Consider the following 20,328-nt stretch of genomic DNA (forward strand, 5'->3'; position numbering starts at 1 on the left):
TTCAATCTCCTTGGAACTGTAGTTGGAGGAAATTCGTGCCTTGCGTCCGCTTGTGGAAGAAACAAACAGTAAAATGCAACTTCTGGAGGAAAAGTGGTCTTCAATGGAGAATAGGGTTTCTACAATAGAACACAAACTTTCGGTTGTCCAAGGTGACTCTCAAAGGCTTTCCTCTCTGGAGAAGGAGGTCTGTAAACTTCAATAGCATACTGAAGATTTGGAAAATCGCAACAGGGGGAATAACTTACATATTTATGGACTACCTGAAGCTTTGGAAGGGGAAGATCCTGTTGCCTTTTTCTCTTCTTTCCTGCCGAAACTATTAGACATGCCTCCTTCAACATCACTCAAACTCCAGAAGAGCTCACAGGCTTGGTCCTCGTCCTCCGCTTTCTGCACCCTCGGTCAGACCCCCGGGAGTCATCATCCTCTTTCTGAAATTTACTGATTTGCTCTCAGTTCTTTCTGCCGCTAGAGTGCAAATGACAAAATTTTGGCTTGGTCAGAGGGTTTTTCTTTCTCAAGATGTCTCCAATGTTACAGCAGCCAGGCAAAAAGAGTTTTTTAAACTTCGACCACCACTGCGCTCTCTGGGAGCTCGCTATGGCCTTTTTCACCCCTGTATCTTTAAGATGACTTTCCAAAATCAAACTTTGTCCTTCTAAGATCCTGCGGAACTTAGGAAATGTATCCACTCTCACTCTACAACAACATAGATGCTGCTGGTCCTTCTAATGCTTGGCAAGTTATACTCATATTTGCATTATTCTCAATGTTTCCACACTATTAACGTATGATTCAAATATGTTTATATTTGCTCCTCTTTTTACCTTTCCACTTCTTACATTTAATAGTATAGTTACTTGTTTTAATTTTTTCTCATTTGCGATATAGTTTGTTGCCAGTACTTCTCATGGTTAATTAGTTATGCTCCTCTTATTATCTACAATTTTGTTATTTCTTTTAATTTTTCATTATTGATTTATAAATCATTGCTACAGTTCATATTTGGTTTTTTTTACCTCTTAGCTTTGTCAAATGTGTATTTTCTAATTATCTTTTAACATTTATGATGGTTCCTTAACTCCTTTTTATATTCTCACAGGTTTTGTCTATTATTTTTAACTTGTTTGGTCCGTCTATATATCCCCATTTGTTCTGGTGTTGTCCGGACTTCCTGGTTCGGGCATCTCATCTTCCGTACGTCGTCATTGCCCCAGTGTTATCTCGTTTTTATCCCCTTCAGGTATGTTTTTTCACTCGTCCTTTTTGGATATGTACTGTCTCTCCACGTATTTTTCCTCTCCTATCTGACTTTCCCTTTTCCTTCCCTAGTATTCTTTTGCTTTTTTCCACTTGTTTCTCCTTTCAATTTCTTATAACTGCACATTTTGTTTTGTATAAATCTTTAATGTCTTTGCATTCAGAGTTTGTCACAACCGTCTTCCGCTCAGGATCAGGGTGATGCTGAAAAGGGGTCCACCTCCTGATTTCCCCACTCTCAGACTGTTGTGCTAACACAGAGCGTAAAGGCAATCAAGCGAGGGAAAGGTAAGGGAAGGGACAGCAACGGAAGGGATAGCTGAAACGACAAAAAAGAGAGAGACAGGTTATAGCATACAATCCTAGCTACTTTCATAAATTCTCGCTAGTATCCTCTACCTACCCCGTAAATCAGGAGGGGAGTCTTTCCTCTCTAATAGTAGATACTTCTCTACTTTGTAATAGCTGCCTGAAAAACAAACCCAGTATTAATTCCAGGTCACAAATACTCAGCCAAGAAAAAACAGGAACCTCTAAACAAACATACCCTTTTTTCTCTTTTCCCTTTAAACAATAAAGAACTCTCTCCAGTGACCCAGATGCTGTAATTCTACAGAAGAATCAAGACCTCGGCATTGTACTGGCAAACAAAGTTTCTGAGAAAGTTACAGTCTCTGCAAAGGCCATCCAAAGAATGAACAAAAAACGAACCACTAGTATTCCAGCTGGGCCCAACTAAACGGAACACTAGAAAAATAATAGGACAGTGTAAACACAGCACTAGTTCCAACCTCTTCCGAGGCTTACCGGCAAGTAGCTTCAAACCAATGGTTCTCACGCAAGCCTTTCCAGTTTGATGCTTTGTCCCAACGTTTACGCTTGCAAGAATTCTCAACGAAATCCTTCTCCGCTGCAGCCGCCCGTGGGAAGGAAGGAATGCAAACAACAGCTGACTGATTTCGTGCTTGATGTCGGGAATCAAACAGCTACGTCTCAGCCGAGAACGCGGAAATGCCCAAAACCTTCTCTGCTGCAGCCGCACGCGGGAAGGAAACCAAGTAGCAAGAAAGGGCGATGAATGAGCTCCTCCGACTTCCTATGAGCTCCAAGCGAACGCGTCTCAGCCCAGAACGCGGAAGTCCTTCCCCGCTGCAGCCGCACGCGGGAAGGACGGAAATGAAGGTCAACTTCTCCCAGGTTCAAAGAAACAATCCTCGGAAATCATGAACGCCTGTAAAACAAGCGTCCTCCCAAACTTGATAGTTCAAACCCTCGTTCAGGAACGAACACTAACAAACTAGGGGCCAGATGTAGGTCGGTCGGTAACGGCCGAAAATCGGTATTTTCAGCCGTTACCGATCGGTAAATAGGTGATAGGTATGTAGGGGGGCATTATTTTACCGAATCGGTAAAATTACCGATTCGGTAATTTTACCGATTCGGTAAAATAAAAATCGGTAAATTTACCGAATCTGAGCCACCCAGATGTAGGTGGGACTCTTCAGAGTCCCAGAGGCCTTACCGAATAGGTATTTTACCATCAAATCCAATTTGATGGTAAAATACCGATTCCGGTGTGCATGCACACCTATGCCATGTGACAGGTAGACCTGCCCTTAGGGCATGTATGCCTGCCATATGGCACCTGAGCCTGTTTTGGGGGTGCCAGAGGGTGTCAAAGTGACACCCCCTGGAATCGGTAATGCCCATTCATTCCTATGGGCTTCAAAGCCCATAGGAATGAATGGGCATTACCGATTCGGTATTTACCGAATCGGTAAGTACCGAAATCATCCGAATCGGTATTCCAGCACATCTGGAATACCTACATGTCCACCCCATAGATTTACCGATTTTTAATTACCGAATCGGTAAAATTCGGTAATTAGAAATCGGTATATCTATTTCACCTACATCTGGCCCTAGGTTCAGAAGAATAATCACATACAACGCACCCTAGTGTTGCGCTGGAGTATATGTCCAGAAACTCCTCCCACTGTGTTGGCATTCTGGGAGTTGTAGTCAGGTAGGCGCCATTCGACAAATCATGACAGAGTTATCTCCTTGAATGTGAAAGGTTTTATTAATCCAATTAAGAGACAGACAATTCTTTCCCATCTTGCCTCTTATAACCCTAATTTAGTTCTCCCACAAGAGACCCACCTTATAGAAATTGAGGCGTTAAAATTAAAAAGAGGTTGGGTAGGTACAGTTTCATTCTCTCCTTCTGCTAATAAAAAAAATGGTGTTATAATTTTATGTCATAAAAAATTTGACTGTAAAATTATATTGCAAGAAATTGACACAGAAGGTAGATGGTTGTTAGCTAAGTTGTTAATTGATACTGTTAATTTTACTGTTTTTAATATTTATGGGCCTACACATCCTGATTGTTCCTTCTGGCCTCTGATTACGCAAAAATGTATCCAATTTCAAGATGATCTTTTCATATTAGGAGGCGATTGCAATCAAGTTGTAGATCCATTACTTGATCGTCAATCTCAAGTTCGCATTGTTCCTCAAAAGACTCTTAAACACTTTCTCAACACTATTTCTCAAACACATCTTGTAGACTCTTGGAGACTTTCCCACCCCAACACTCTTGACTTCTCCTTTTACTCCCCTCCTCACACCTCCCTTTCTCGCCTAGACTATATCTTTCTCTCTCAATCCTTATCTCAAAATCTACTATCCTCCTCTATTGAACCTATAGGTATTTCTGACCATGTCCCAATTGAAACAGATCTTAATTTGCTCCCTCCGCATCCCACATCCTCTCGTTAGCGCTTTAACAATTCCCTCCTCTCAGACCCTCTTTTTTTCTTCTTCTGTTCGCACGATCGCAAACAATTTTTTTGACCTTAACAGTGACCCCAATTCCTCACCCCATATCATATGGGATTTTTTAAGGCTACTGTGAGAGGCTTTATTATAGACTTTGTCTAACAAAAGAAGCTTTTTCTTCAACAACGAGAGGCTACTTTGGCACATATTAAGCTCTTAGAACATACATTTTATACTTCCTCAATAGATCTGGTCTCTCCAGAGTTGATACGGGCTAAACTAGCTTTTAACAAAACTACCACTGATAATGCGTCCTCCATACTCCTTCTTAGTAGGGCTCACTACTATGGTGGTTGTAATAAAGCAGGGAAGCTCTTGGCAAATTATCTCAAAATATGTAAAGATCGCACCTTCATAGATTCCATTTATTCTCCAAACAGCTCCCTCTTATGTTGTATTTCTATCTAGGACCCCAATTCGATATTCCCGATTCATGCCCTTATGTGGTTATAATAAATAATATCCTTATAAAGGCATAAGAATCATATCCATATTTAGTAATAGCCCATGCAGTCCAAAGCACGGCAAGGCTACTCCCATAGACTCCTAGAAAGCACAACGCGTTCTTTAAACAAACCAAGCCTCCAGCAGCCCGAGAATTCCCCCTGCTTTTGTTTTGATTTGCTCAAGAACTCCTGGAGTCCAGAAAGAACTGTTAGTTCTTAGTGACGTCTTATGTCCAACCTTACGTCAAACCCGGCACCTTTCAGGTATAAATATACCAACGTTGCCTTAAGCAAACACACGGTGGTGTGGAGCAGAGCAGAGCGGCTATCTACTTATCTGAAGCCCAGCTGATGCGAGAGCCGAAGGAAGCCGCCCCTCCATTTTGACGCGCTGGAGAAGCTGCCTTTTCTCACGCCGAGAAATCCAGCTCCGGTATTCCCAAGTCACCCTCGCGGGTTGCTGGGAGATCGAGTCCTGAGAAGCGAGATACAAGACCTCCTTCATTCTATAACCAAGGTACGGAGCTGATTAAAACCTTAGAGAGAATTCTTGATTCCGATACTTGGCAAAAACCTAACTTAACTTAAAACTGCTACTTACTTACTCCTTCCCACGTATTAGGCTTAGGTCAGGTACACCGGGGTAGGCGTATCTTAGAAGCACCAGTTGAGTTTGTTAGTCAATGTTTTTATGCATGTATATATTTTATCCATTTTAAAGTATCATATGGCTAAGAAACCATATCAATGCTTTTACAGTATTATTTCATAATACTACTTTTACTGTACGCACTTTACTTTATCATAAGTATTGCAATTGTGGCAATTCATTTCTCTTGCATGAGAAAGAAGACTGCTCAAAAAAATAACACCTTTTATTGAAAACGCCTGTCTCTCTATTTCTCTGCACTCTTGCGAAATTAAGCATGCACGATTGACTGAGTGAAATAGCTGTCTATTGTTTTCACACAACTCTAGAGATACACTCTTTATTCTGAGGGAGCAAAGTTGTCATGTTTATGCGGTTGTCAGAAACGAATCCCTTCTTGTCTAATCAAGACGGTTAACCCTTTCCTGAACATTCAAGAAAGTTTCTAGTGACCTCTGAGCTTGCTGGCAAAACTAATTAAGTCTAACATAGTCAGTAGAGACCTAGATGACCTCAGTCCTACGTCTACACTGCTGTTTATGTTATTCCAATGCGCAGAGCCTATTGGGAATATAGGAACTACACTACACTTACATAAAGATCAAGAAATACTTAATGAATTTAAACTTTTTTACCAAAATCTTTATACTCCAGAATCTCCTCCTTCTCCTTCCCTCATTCAAGCGTACCTTAATAAACTCCCTGCTCCCTCTAACTCTCATCTTAATCTTTCCGATCTTGAAACAGATCTATCCCTTAAAGAATTATCCATTGCCTTAAATACCCTCACTAAAGGGAAGACTCCTGGCCCATATGGCTTTTCTGTAAGCATGGGCTGATCTTCTGTTCCGCTCGCGGAATTTGCCAATTTTTGGCAATTTCGCGGTCTGCGAATCTCGGGAAATTGTCAAAGAATTCGCAATTCGCGAGTTAGCGGATTTCTTTTGCTTGGTCGCGCTTCAAAAATACAATCTCGCGCGCACGGCGTTGACTTACTGTGATTCTGAGTTCGCAGAGTTATTTTCCTCCCGGTTTGCGTGCGCTACGTCATTTTGGATCTGGCTGCGTGATCGCGCAAGACTTTTCGACCGCGAGTACGTCATAGCGTCCCGCGATCTTGCACTTCAAGACTTTGAGAACGCGATTATGCCATAAGGGCCCGCGATCAGGCATCGCGAGAGTAAACAATTGCGAACATGTAGATGCAACGTTCAGCTAACATCCGGCGGGAGATTTGAACAGCTTGCTTTCCCTAAATCGCTAAAATTGCAATTCTGCACAAGAAATCTATCGCTGGCAGCATAAACCTTCTGAAATTGATGATTTGGATCAGAATAACTCCTCAGATTGACATTTGGCTGCACTTTTTTGTGCAAGGAGTGCATTTTTGGGGGGTTGGGAGAAAACAAGTGCCCCAGAGTCTCCAACTTCCTGTTCCTGTCCAGCAGGCTTCTCCCAGTGCTTTGTCCATGTCCTGGTCACTTTTCATTTGGATTTGGAGCTGGAAGGATTACTCTTTGTGGCTGCTGCTGGATATTTGTATTTGAGGACTTTTTGTTTGGATCACTTTTGGATTTGAGATTTTACAAGTAAGTTGGTGTTGTTTGTTTGGGACATTGCAGTTGCTGCAACTACAATTTATAAACTTTTTCACAACTTAAAAAAATATATATTGTGGGTAGCCACAGTATCCAGTAGGCCCAGGGTTAGTCATGGGTGCATGATACAACTGTTTCTGTGAGTTTTGGTGAACTTAAATATCATTTACGGCATGGATGGCATTGAATTGAATAGCTCACTGTTATATCTATGTGGAAGTTTTTTGTGATTTTGGGGTGCGTGTTAAAGCCACACTAGCCAGTAGGCCATGGGGTAGTCAGTGGTGCATGGGCCAAGTCTTTCTGTGGGATCTCTTGAATTGAAATATCATTTAGGGCATGGATGGCATTGGATTGGGGTTATTTTTGTATATATTTTGATTTTTTGGGTGTTGTTGGGGCCTGGTCCAGGGCCTGGCCATGTGGGTGGGGCATTTTGATGCCTGGTCCAGGGCCTGGCCATGTGGGTGGAGGTCTAGGGGCCATTTTGAAGCCAGGCAGTGTGCTTTGTGCTAAAGGCCTGCACCCAGTCGGCCTTGCTTTCATCCATTATGGCAAGGGGTACTCAGTGGTGCATGGGCCATGTCTTTCTGTGGTGTCTCTTGAATTTAAACATCATTTAGGGCATGGATGGCATTGGATTGGGTGGATTTGTGTGTGTATTTCGATTTTTTGGGTGTTGTTGGGGCCTGGTCCAGGGCCTGGCCATGAGGCCAGGGCCATTTTGAGGCCTGGTCCAGGGCCTGGCCATGTGGGTGGGGGTCTAGGGGCCATTTTGAAGCCAGGCAGTGTGCTTTGTGCCATAGGCCTGCACCCAGTCTGCCTGGCTTTCATCCATTATGCCCAGGGGTACTCAGTGGTGCATGAAACAACTCTCTCTGTGTGGTCTCTGTCTTCTATTAATTTAAACATCCATTTTGGATTAGAATTGCAATTATTATTTTGGGTCTTTCCGTTTTTGGGTGTGTTGTGTTAATGATAATAAATGCCTAGTTGCAAATATTAATTGAAGCACGAAATATGCAACATTTATTGAACTGATTTTCCTCTGGCTTCCTTTGCTTTTAGATGCACAAAGACTGAGAACCAGGAATCATCCTCATCATCATCACTTGTTGTAGTGCCAGGAAGAAGTCCTGCTGCGGTGTGTGTACATCGTCACGTGATGTCACGTGTGGCCACAGACAACTCTGCACCTCGTGCAACTGCGTCCTGCTGTTCTGACATCTGAAGAAGATGGGCTCAAAGAAAGGTGGCCGTAGCTCCTCTACCAAGAAAGTTGCCAGTGCCACTGCAAGTAAGAAGGAGCAAAAGAAGCAAGTGGCGCCACTTACCAAGGCGACTGGTGTGCTGACAGACACTTTTTTTGGAGAAAAAAAACTACGCCTGCAGCAGCGGTGTCCGCCGGGGACCAAGCTGGGAGCAGCACCTCCACTTCATTGGTCTCAGTGCCACCACGCCAAGTTAGGCCCAAGCCCATGAGTGCCGCAGAGGCAGCCACTTTAATTGCTCTTTCACCATCAACCAGGGATGTTGGCGTTGACTCATTGCAAAGTAGCATCCAATCAACGCAGAGTGTAACTCATCTGACGAGTGTTCAACCACAGCCGCAACGACAACCACAGGTGCAACAAGGAGAGGCGCAAGGAGAGGTTCAAGGAGGGGCGCAAGGAGAGGCGCAAGGAGTGGCGCAAGGAGAGGCGCAAGGAGAGGTGCATGGAGAGGCGCATGGAGAGGCACAACTGCCCACAATGCTTGTTCCTCCAGAACTAGGGGCACATCAGGAAATCGAGATTCATGTGGAGGTATCAGCCGAGCAAGCCACTCCTCCTGATGATCCATTGTCTTCCATGTCCCCATCAAGGAAAAGGTCAAGGAGGGCTAGTACAAGTTCTTCTTCAAGCCCCCTTCCTTCTGATGATCTAGATCTTGATTGGCACCCACCAATGCAGTCTGAGAGAGAGGCACGCCATGAGCCGACAAAGCTAGGTAAAAGGAAGGTTCCCGCAAGGCTTTCAGTTATGGGTGATGACGAAAAAGAAGTAGAAGTGGTATATTCTGCTGCTGATGAACAGTCTGACGATTACGACCCAGTCATCACAGTCATCACTCCAGCCCCAGCGGGCATGCAGCAAACAGACATGTTTACCCTATCCCGAAATGCTGCTGTGCAGGATGTGTGCGGCATGGCACCACTGGTACCACCACCAACACAGGTAACTACTACACCAACACGACCTACAGCTTCCATATTTTCTCGTCAGAAGGACCTCCATCCAGCTCGTCCTCCATTACCTCAAGTAGTGGTGTTGTAAGTGCACAATAGAGTCAAATTCCGCCATGCCCATCCTCCACTTCATCCGGCATAGAAAGTAGCACCTCCACCACCACCAGAAATCTCCACAGTTTGGGACTTCTTTAGTATTAGCAAAAAGGCGGAAAACCTAGTCATTTGTTCAATTCAGTTCAGTTATCGCGCCAGGATACTATTTTTTTTAGTAATAGAGCGCGCTATAAAAGCCTTTAATAATAATAATAATAATAATAATAATAATTTGTAAACTAGAAGTTAGTCGGGGTAAGCTTGGTACCAACTATGGTACCGGATGCCAGAGAGGTCATCTCCAAAAACACCACATTATTCAGTGGGAGGTGCACCTAAGTAACATCCGGAAAGCCAAAAGTACAAATCCAAATGTATCCATTGATATTGCATCTGATGACAAGGAGCTGATGGTGCAGGGAGGAGGTGAAGAAGCGAGAGACATTTTTTCTGGTACACACCGTATCCCTGGCAGCAGCACTGCAGTGGTAGCGCCCACATCCTCGACCCCAGCAACATCTAGGAGGCACAGTAAGAGTCAGGTAGAGACACCAATGCGATAAAGTACATCAATGAGCCTAACTGGGTTGAAGAAGTCTGGATCATCATCATATATGAAAACGGTCCAGACCACCATTAAAAGCATGTTTTGGTCGGAGGCGCCATTTGAACACAATCACCCAACGGCACATCTGTATAATGCAATGGTTTTGCTCGTTCCAGTGTTGATGAAAAGGCAACAGATGGTACGCAAAGTGGAGCACCCATGGAGGACCTTGAGTGGATGGTGCAGGCCTATCTGGATGACCCAACAGAGGTCTTCTTTGATCAGAACCCATTGGTGTATTGGTATGTGAAAAGGCCTCAATGGCCACTGATCACCAAGCTGGCTATAAATTATTTGGCTTGCCCACTCGCAAGCGTGTCTTCTGAACGTAATTTCAGTGCTGCTGGGCGCATTGTAACTTCAAAAAGGACCCGCCTCTCGCCCAAAAATGTGGAGAGGTTAGCACTGATCAAGATGAATCAGCACTTCATACCACCAGATTACAAATACATGAATCCACACAGGAAGAAGAGGACACCGACTTAGGTGACGGACGTTCATCTTCTCTGTTAGCTAACCTACTCAAGGTTCAATTCACAGAGTTTGTGGACGAGCTCTACTTCCCTGAAACCTAGGCTTGAAATACTTACTTTTTTTTCCATCCTTATTCACTTTTATTTCTGTGTGTCTTTCTTTGTTTTGCAACTTTTAGCACAACAAAACTCTAATCACAAAAAATCCATCAGCAGCACTGTCTTCATCTTATATCCATATTGAAGGTGACGCTGTCTGCATTCCTGAAGTTCACAAGTTCACAACTCAGTCATGCTCCTCTATCCTCCTCCTCCAGACTCCCCTTATCCATTTGTTTCCCTCACGGTAGATGGCAGAATTACGCAGAATCAAGAAAGTGTCGCTATGCTGACTGTTACTTCTGAAATTGACACAAGAGGCTGCCTTGTGGCCCTTCACTTAAGAATAATATGCTGACAAAAAGTGGAACAGGTAATGAATGATGGGATGGCATTCAGTGGGCAACACTGGCTGTCTGGCTCTGATGAAAGCAATTGCTGTTTGTTTGTTGTGCATGAAATGAATCCTATGTGTTCTGTTATTATTTAAAGTTTTACACACTAAATGTAACTCAAGTCAACTCTGTTTTTACCTTGTTTAATGCAAATTGTACTTCTACTGCAGGGGCCACTACGTTACATTTTGGAAAATGTCCTTGGACTCATTATGTGTAGACTGTGACTGCATGAACAATATTGAGTTTGCCACAATACCATGATGATGATGATGAGTCTTGATGATCAAAGTTACATAATAGCTTTACAGTCACTCACTGGGATGGATGGATCATCATCGTCAGTTTACGGATGAACTATGGCCATTTCGTAAGTGGCAAACAGGTAAACAAGTCAACAACAACCACAGCAGAACTACATGTCTGTCTAGTCGTGGAATGGAGTGGTCGAGCCAGTGTAGTGTTGTTATGCCAGAGTCCAGACAGCAGTTCATGTAAAATTGCGGCTATGTGGCTTGCTGTATAAAATTAGATTTGCTTTGTCTGTCTGTGTCAAAGAGGTATGCTACAAGGAGGTTGGTTCACTCAGTGGTGCCCGCCTTGACCGTCTACATGGCCCTGGCCTGCTGTGTGCTAATTATTATTTATTATCCTTGAAAAGGAGATTCAGAGCATGCACTTTAGAAATGATGCTTGTATGTAATACTGTCGCCTCTGAAAGTGAAAGTGTTATTTTTGCACTTCGCACCGTACCTTTTATTTTTCCTCCGGGGTGTTTTAATATCCCTTCCTGTTTTTCCATCGACAATTACAGGCCGGCTTTTACCCTGTGCGATGGGAAAAACAATAACTCAGGCTTACCTTGGCAATCTGCAATTCCGCATCCGCCAGGCAGGCAGTGGACAGTGTGTCTGGTCACCAAGATTGATCGACGGAGCATCAGATGGAATGGAGGAGTACCGTGAATAAGAGGAATGGCTGGATGCATGCATCTTCCCAAATTGAACAGGACAACTACAACATACAGTTACAGTATCCTCTTCACTTCTCCTTATCTTTTAAATAATGTTATTGTTGTGCACTTCTATGAGTGAGACTCTGTGTGTTTGCTCTCTGCTTCAAATTCATCCCCACAGCTATTTGATAAGTTTCTTTGCTATTTTTAAAACTAATTTAATGTACTAATAAGTGTTTATTCTTCCTGAGGGCAGATAGGCAAGTGAAATTGTGTAATTACTGCAGCCCTGTACTGTCAAATTGTTTATTCATTGTTAGTAAGTTGTAGTAAGTACTAATTTAGTTTTCAGTAACCTAACCATCCATTTAGCAAACAACTTCATGCATGCACTTTGCTTTATGTCCCTTAAAGGATTTATGGATATCTTCGTAGCCAAAGATTTGTTTTTCTTCATTTGTTGTTTGTCCATGCTGTGTTTTTTTTCTCTCTCCACAAAACTTTCCCAAAAACCCCATTCCCATCCAATTTTCAAACCCTAACCCTCTTCCACCAGGCTGTGTGGTTTTCATTGAGGTGTGAATAAATGACAACAATAATTCCACACACTTGCTGGGGAGGATAAGGTGAAAAGCAACAGAAAATCAATTTCAAGGCAGGTCAAGGAATCCGAGGATATATTCTTATTCTGCTTGACACACACCCATAAGTATTTGCAAATCAAATCAGAATTTCATGTGCGCCATCGAGTGGATTCATCATCAACAACATCCTCCTCCTACACGTGACGAATGCTTACGCTGCTGTGTCCTTCAGTACTATTTCTTGTAGTTGCCAAACTCCACGCAACTAGTAGTTAGCTTTTGATGGAATACTTTAGCATTACTTAGGCTACAATTTATGGCACTGTTCTTGTGTACTGTACTATCCATCGTACTGTTCTAATGCTCCTCTCAGGCCACTCAATGTTTCATTTCCTTTTTTTTCATATGCTGCTACTGCCAGTGTGTAAACTTCTACTACCACAACAATGACATTTCATCCGTCCAGGATTCCATAGCCAACCTTAATCACCATTTACCATGAAGCCAGCCCTGTGCCTAGCCCTATTCTCAAACACGAATCACAGGTAAGATAAGCATTTTGGGGGAGAAAGAATAATGGAGTAGGAGGAGAGGAGAGACTGACGGCAGTACTACTAAAGTAGTAGGACAATTGAATTCACTAACTCTGTCAGTGGCACCTTTGTACAAATTTGGGCGATTACTTAGGCAATTTGAATCAATCAGCCAGTTAAGTTTCAGGAAAACAAACGTACAGTTAACCCCCCCCCTGCTTCCCCCACAAAACAGTAAAAACACGTACTCTATGTTTAAGTAGAAAATAAATAATTATTTTGACCCTAACAAAAATAAACTATCCCGCAAGACCCGACCCACCTCCCTCCCTAAGCACAACCAATGTACACGAAATAAAATGTCCCCAAAAGTCCAAAAACCCCAACGCCCAATTCCCCCCCCCCCCAAAAAAGTCTTTAAAAAAGGGGCAAGGGACAGTCTCTCTACTTTCGCCTGCGGTGTCCTCCTGTGGCCAGGTGGTCACGCAGCTCTCTCCGGAGGTCCTTGAGTAGGGCTTTCTGCCTCGCCACCTCCTGCTCAAGGTAGGCCACTCGCAGGGTCAATCGGTGCATAGGCGCCTTGCAGGTACTGTGGGGGCAGCTGTTGTTTTCGCTGCTCGACGGCGACGGGTGGCTGCCGGACCACGGCGCAGTACCGCTGGAGTATTGCGCTGGCTGTATGACCCAGGGGCAGCGGAGGAGGATGCAGCTGTCGTGGATGTTGACTGCGAGTCATCCTCCTCCTCCTGAGCTACCAACAACCGATATTCGGCGACAATTGCCTCCAGCTTCCGTTGCCGGGCCCGGATAGCCAACTCCTTTAGAAGGAGTATCTATATGAAGAAAGAAAAACATACTGTAACCAAAAGTCTTTAAGATTAACACACAATAGTTCAACAGAAAGTTTTGTCACAGTAGCACTAGCAACTTGCAAGCACAGTACATAACATTTGTGGCATGTATCTATCTAACCTCCCACTTCGTCGGCCTCTGCTCTAACATTAGTGGGAGTTTCAGGAATTCTACTAGCACTATATGGACTCACTACATTCGACTCAGACAGTACACCAGTCTTCTTCTTCTCTCTTGTTTAGTGAAATTAGTACGTAAGCTTGTGGAAGCCGGCATAATGCCAGCGCAGTCAGCTTGCACCCAAGAAAAACAGACGCAAGCCATGATGACGCAGACTTGAGTTACTGTTTCCAGTCCAGTACATGCAGGTGGTGAAGCTCTTACTTTTCTATTACTGTGGCACTGGCCATACTCTGTTACAAAGACTACTGTTTAATTAATTTAACTTTCACCCTGCCCTGCCCCTGACTACTACAAAAGGAAAATGAAGAAGATAAATAATATGATCATCTATCCCTTCACAGGATATTTGCTTATATAAGGGATGGCTTTAGGTGTTTTGTTTTTATTGATTGAGTGAACAGAACACTGATAGGCCACACATGAATGACAGAGCTGTACACAAACTATTAACAGAGGTAGTGAGTGGTCACCGTAATCGCCAGAGGAAGGCACTTGTGAGTTGTGACTTGACTTGATAATGTGAACTATACAATATAGATACACAAATATGCTGTGCTTGCAAACTACTGTTAGTCAAGGGAGTATTCTGAAAAGATACAGTTTCTACTTTCCTCTGCTTTGCTACTCTGGCACGGACGGGCAGTGTTACATGCTCTTCAAAGTAACATTCTTCATCCAGTGACTGTCTACTCTGTCTACATACACCTATGCTATCTATGAGGAAGATACCATCTAGGCATCCATCCATTCAAAGTAAATGTCAATCATTCTTCTTAATGTCTCAACTGGACAAACCTTACTTTTTCTCACCCAAAAATACCCTTTTTATTTTGTAAACCTCCAGCCATGCATCCGTGCTTGTCTTGCATTTGAATTTGAACCAAAGGGTATATTGTGCACACATACAGTTTCTGTTTCACCCACCCAGGCAGTCCTCTTTTCTTTCTCCTTCCACCCATCCTTGCTTCAGCCTTCAACCGGTCATGCATTAGATGACTTCTCGATAAAACTTTCACAGCTGAGTTGCAGTCAAATTTAGAGGAGGCCATTGGTTACTCGTCAACTCCAGCCGCTAATGCTATTGCTAATGTGAAGTCAAGGGTGACTGTCTTCTACGTGGTTGACAAAAACTTAGTTCGAAATTTGTAAGTCTTCTTAACAGTTAAGTGTACTTATACTGTACAACAAAAACACCCCTGCAGCGAGCCTACTCTGCAATCTGAATAAGTAAGGAATATAATAGCTTACCATTGCCCGCCACTACAGTGGCATCCCCCACAGCAGTTCCTGCTGGCACCGCATCCGCCCCTGGAGTGTCCAACTCTGCACTGGCCCCGGCACTAGTGGTGGGCTGTGCCGATGGTGTTATGCCTAGAAAATACATTAAATATTTTTAGATGCCATATACACCACTCCCTATTTTGTCTAGGAAATAAAAAATATGTTACTACATAATTACATTTAAAAAAAAATTCTTTGTGACTCTCTAGTCTAAATTAAAATTCCCCTTTCGTAAGGGGAGGGTGTTTTTTATTCTTGCTTAGCCATAACATGCTACACTTTTTGGCACAACTGATGAATGCTTGCTTTTCAACACGCACCATTTTGCTCATAACAGAGAGAAGCTCCCCTTCTACGAACAAGAGCAATATGTTATTCAGAGTCATCATCATCATCACCACTAAGACTTTAAGTTGCAACCAGGTGAGGGCTCTCCCACAATTAATGTGTAAAATCAGTCACTGTTCAGTTTTCAATTTCAACAGTTCACCGTTTATCTTATATGAAGTTGATTTTAATAAATGTTTTTATATAATGCACAATTGAAATTTGATATACACAGTACACACAGAGCTAGTTGTTTTCTTTTTAATAAAGCTTTTAAACTTACATAGACTGTGTGGTTTTTGGTCATGAGTGAGTGAGCGAAACGGTTTGCAATTTGCAAGCATGAGTTTGTGACTCTGAGAGGTCGGGACTTTGACTCTGTAGTCTTATGTTCTGGGTTGTATACTCATTGGGGATCATCACTGTATTCGGGAGCTAAATAATGACTCTGACACACTAGCTAGTCAGTAAGGAGATTGGGCGTTCAACTTCTGTTATGAATGAAGGAAAGTCAAACTGCACCTATTATTACCAATGCCCTATTTCTTGTCCATAGTTCTGTATGTGCAGAATAGTCCCTGCAACAGTAGTAGTATGACCTCCTATCCAATCAAAAAGTAAACAAGTATCTTATTCTTGGTGGCCATTGACATTTTATTGTTGGGAATTGTCAAAGCATAAACATTAAGAAGACTTCAATAGACATTATGGACAACCCAGACGACTGCACTCAGCACCTAGAGCTATTGCTGAATAGGAGTTTTGTTTAACACATTTTGCCAACTGTGCAAGCTTAGCTAGCTACACAAGCAGACTAATAAAATAGTAGTAGCACAGAGAGTCATAGTAGAGGCAGGATAAGAATTTTGAAACAGTCTTACAAGAAGATCAAAGACGATTTAGGAAAAAATAGAATTATGATGAACGTTTGGATTAAATAGGTGCTGTAAAAGTTAGGGAAGTATATTTATTAATATTAACAGGAAAACTTACTGGGGCCAGTAGAAGAGCCCTCGGCGGACCGGTCCTGGCCTTCCTGCTCTACTGGTGCCCCCACTGCCACCTCTGTCCTCTTGCTCCTGGGAGGAGCTGATGTACATAAAAGAAAGACACAAACATGGATGATTGTTGTCAACGAATTCAAACATTTCAAAAAAACAATAACAAATTATTTTGGGGAAATAAACAACAATTGCACTAAATTTATTGACCTATCTGATGTGGTCTACTGGGATGTTAGTATTGCTGGATTTGCGGACCGTCTACTTAAAAAGTTATGTAACTCACTAAACCAACTACGAAAAGGTTCTACTAGGACTGGCAGCACTCAGCTGCACGCGAAGTGACAGACACAGTCCGTCATGATTGCAGACCCCTAAAAAAATTCCTACTAAAGTCATAATATACTCATTCAACCTATCAATCCACCACAACTATCTCTTCTTAGTGGCAGGAGTACAAAGGAAGGACTGGACTTGAGTCTCTAGTCTCTCTAGCATTACGCAGTTCTGTAAAGTATACTCATACATAATCACTCAAGCCAAATGAGCACAAAATTGAAAACAAGTAAGCATAGTAGCACTGCCACTGACTGAGCAGGTGAGCACCTGCATTCACAGAAGCTTTTGAAACATAATTTACCTGCAATGAAATTGGCAGCATTCTTGCTCTACGGAAAAAAACTTATATTTGCAATATAACACAGAGCAGCAGAAAAAAAGAAGTTAGTTATTTAACTACTAGTACTCACCAAGCCTAGGGATCTTGATGCCAAGCAGGTCGAGCAGGTCTTGTTCCCGGTCCAGGATGTCAGACCAGCGGTGCGTCACCTGGTTGTAGGTGCGCCGGACCCCAGACTCCTGATACATGGCCCGGCACACCTTACCCCATAGCTGGCGATGCTCCCGGAGGCCATACCCGGTACCGGGCCTGCCGCAACGGTCTTGGGGAGGTGGCGTTGTACAAAGAAGATCAGTGCAGCCACCTCCACCGCACTAAAGATCTCCCTAGGACTTACTGACTCCCCCATTAACCGCCCACAAGGGAGCCGGCTACGGGGTGCAGGACTCTTCCCCTTCGGCTTGCCGGCTCCCTTTCCTATGGTCCTGGGTCAAAGAAAGGAAAAATAGGAAAGAATAGGGAAAAAATGTAAATAAAAGAAAAGAGAGAGCTTGAAAAAAAGTAGTTATTAAAATAACAAAAAGTTGAAAAAAAACACAAAATATAGATGTAGAAAAATAGAGAGATAGATAACGATTAAAAAAGATTAAAAAAAAGTTCATACAAACAAAGGATTACAAAGATTAAAGCTAGATAGAAAAAGCATGCCCAGAACCATAGCAATGAATGAAAAACAAGATGGCCACGCCCATTGCAACCACGTCAAGTCAAGTCAAGTCAAGTCAAGAGATTTATATAGCGCACTACATACCCAGAGGGTCTCAAGGAGCTTGAGGAGGGTGAGGAGTTACTTGTCGAATATCCAGGTTTTAAGTTGCTTTCTGAATGTAAGGTGGTTCTGAGTGAGGCGAAGGTGAGTGGGAAGTGAGTTCCAGGTTTTAGCTGCCAGGTAGGAGAAGGATCTGCCTCCCATGGTGGTTTTGTTGATGCGAGGTACAGTTGCAAGGGCTTGGTTGGAGGATCGTAGGTGTCGGGAAGGGGTGTAGAAGGAAAGTCGTGAGTTGAGGCATTCGGGTCCAAGTTCGTAGAGTGCTTTGTGTGCGTGGGTTAGGAGGCGGAAAGTAATCCTCTTGTTAACGGGGAGCCAGTGGAGGTTTTTCAGGTGTCCGGAGATGTGGTCTTTACGCGGGATGTCTAGTATGAGTCTGTCTGACGCGTTCTGGATGCGTTGGAGTTTTTTCTGGAGTTTTGCGGTGGTACCAGCGTATAGGGTGTTTCCGTAGTCCAGGCGACTCGTGACCAATGCGTGGGTGACCGTTTTTCTAGTTTCGGTGGGGATCCAGCGGAATGTTTTTTTGAGCATGCGAAGAATATTGAAGCAAGAAGATGAGACGGCGTTGACTTGTCTGTTCATAGAAAGTGAGGAGTCCAGGATGACACCTAAGTTCCGTGCATGGTCCGTCAGGATGGGTGCTTTTCCAAGGGCCTCTGGCCACCAAGCAGGATGGGTGCTTTTCCAAGGGCCTCTGGCCACCAAGAGTCATCCCAGGCGGAGGGGGAGGTGCCAAGGATGAGGACTTCAGTTTTGTCGGAGTTCAGTTTTAGACGGCTGTGCTTCATCCACTCGGCTACTTCTTTCATTCCTTCATGTAGATTGGTTTTGGCGGTGTTGGGGTCTTTGGTGAGTGATAGTATCAGTTGGGTGTCATCAGCGTAGGAGATGATGTTGAGGTTGTGTTGGCGTGCGATGGCCGCGAGGGGGCTCATATATACGTTGAAGAGGGTGGGACTGAGTGAAGATCCTTGTGGCACGCCGCAGATGACTTCTGTAGCTTCTGACTTGAATGGTGGAAGGCGAACTCTCTGAGTTCTTCCGGCAAGGAACGAGGTGATCCATTCCAGTGCTTTTCCTTGGATTCCGATGTTTCTGAGGCGTTGTATTAAGGTGCTATGACAAACTGTGTCAAAGGCTGCGGAGAGGTCGAGGAGGATGAGGGCGACTGTGTCTCCGTTGTCTAGCAGAGTTCGAATGTCGACAGTTGCTGCGATGAGTGCGGTCTCAGTGCTGTGTTTGGCTCGGAAGCCGGACTGTGAGGAGTCGAGGGACTTGTTGGTTTCGAGGAAGGTAAGTGGGTAAGTTCACCCGATATTTCCCCCGTGAGCACGCAAAAACAGACACGAGCACGCAATCGCGCCCCGCAAGTAGAAAATGCACAACGCGTGCATGCAACTAGCGCCCCGAAACCGAAATACGCAACGCGAACACTGAAAACAAGATGGCCGCGCCCATGTACGACCGCATGGATAACTTTGCGGTAGCCGCGCTGAAAAAAATCCAGCAAACACTCAAAAATTAAAAAAAATTCGCAATCTCGCAAAAGTTCGTGGATTTTGCGGACTGCGAGTACGCTTTCGCACGAATTCGCGTACCGCAAATTCGCTAAATCCGCCCATACTTACTTTTCTGTTGAATTTTATTTGCACTTTTCTAATTCACTACTCCCGAAACGCTTAACAGTTTTCCACTCACTCATTTTTTTTAATTGGTGAAACAGAAGGCACTTTTCAGGAAACCACAATTTTCCTCATACATAAAGAAGGTCGGGATCCCAAGTTTTGTAAGAATTATCGTCCAGTCTCCCTGGTTGATGTTGATTATAAATTATTTGCTAAAACTCTTGCTTTACGCTTCGACCCCCTTATGACTCATCTTATTGGTAAGGAGTAATGTGGTTTTGTCAAGGGAAGGCTTACTTCTGATAATTCTCGCCTTTTCCTCAATGCGTTAAATAAAATTCCCTCCCTTTCCACTTCTTTAGCGGCCATTTCTGTTGATGCTGAGAAGGCTTTTGGCAGAGTGGATTGGTCCTTCTAATTTGCCTCATTGCAATGGCACGGTTTTGGTGCAAAATTGATTTCACTTATCTCTTTACTGTACTCTGCCCCCAGAGCTTCGGTATTAGTCAATGGTCGTGTTTCATCTTATTTTCTTCTTCAACATGGAGTTTGCCAGGGGTGCCCTCTATCCCCTCTTCTCTTCATTCTAGCTCTTGAACTCTTTCAGTCCTCTATTTGCAATAATGATTCTATTTCTGGATTTTCTCATGGTGCCCAACAACTAAAACTTTCCGCTTATGTGGATAATATTCTTCTCTTTATTTCTGCACCTGAAACCTCTATCCCCTTTATTATATGAATTTGACTCTTATTCACTGGTTTCTGGTTATAAAATCAACTCAGTCAAAACAGAAATTCTCCCCCTCACAAAATGTTTTCCCCACTCCTTTTCCTTCACC

This window comes from Lissotriton vulgaris, chromosome 5 (assembly GCF_964263255.1).
Source record: "Lissotriton vulgaris chromosome 5, aLisVul1.2, whole genome shotgun sequence".
NCBI lineage: Eukaryota > Metazoa > Chordata > Amphibia > Caudata > Salamandridae > Lissotriton > Lissotriton vulgaris.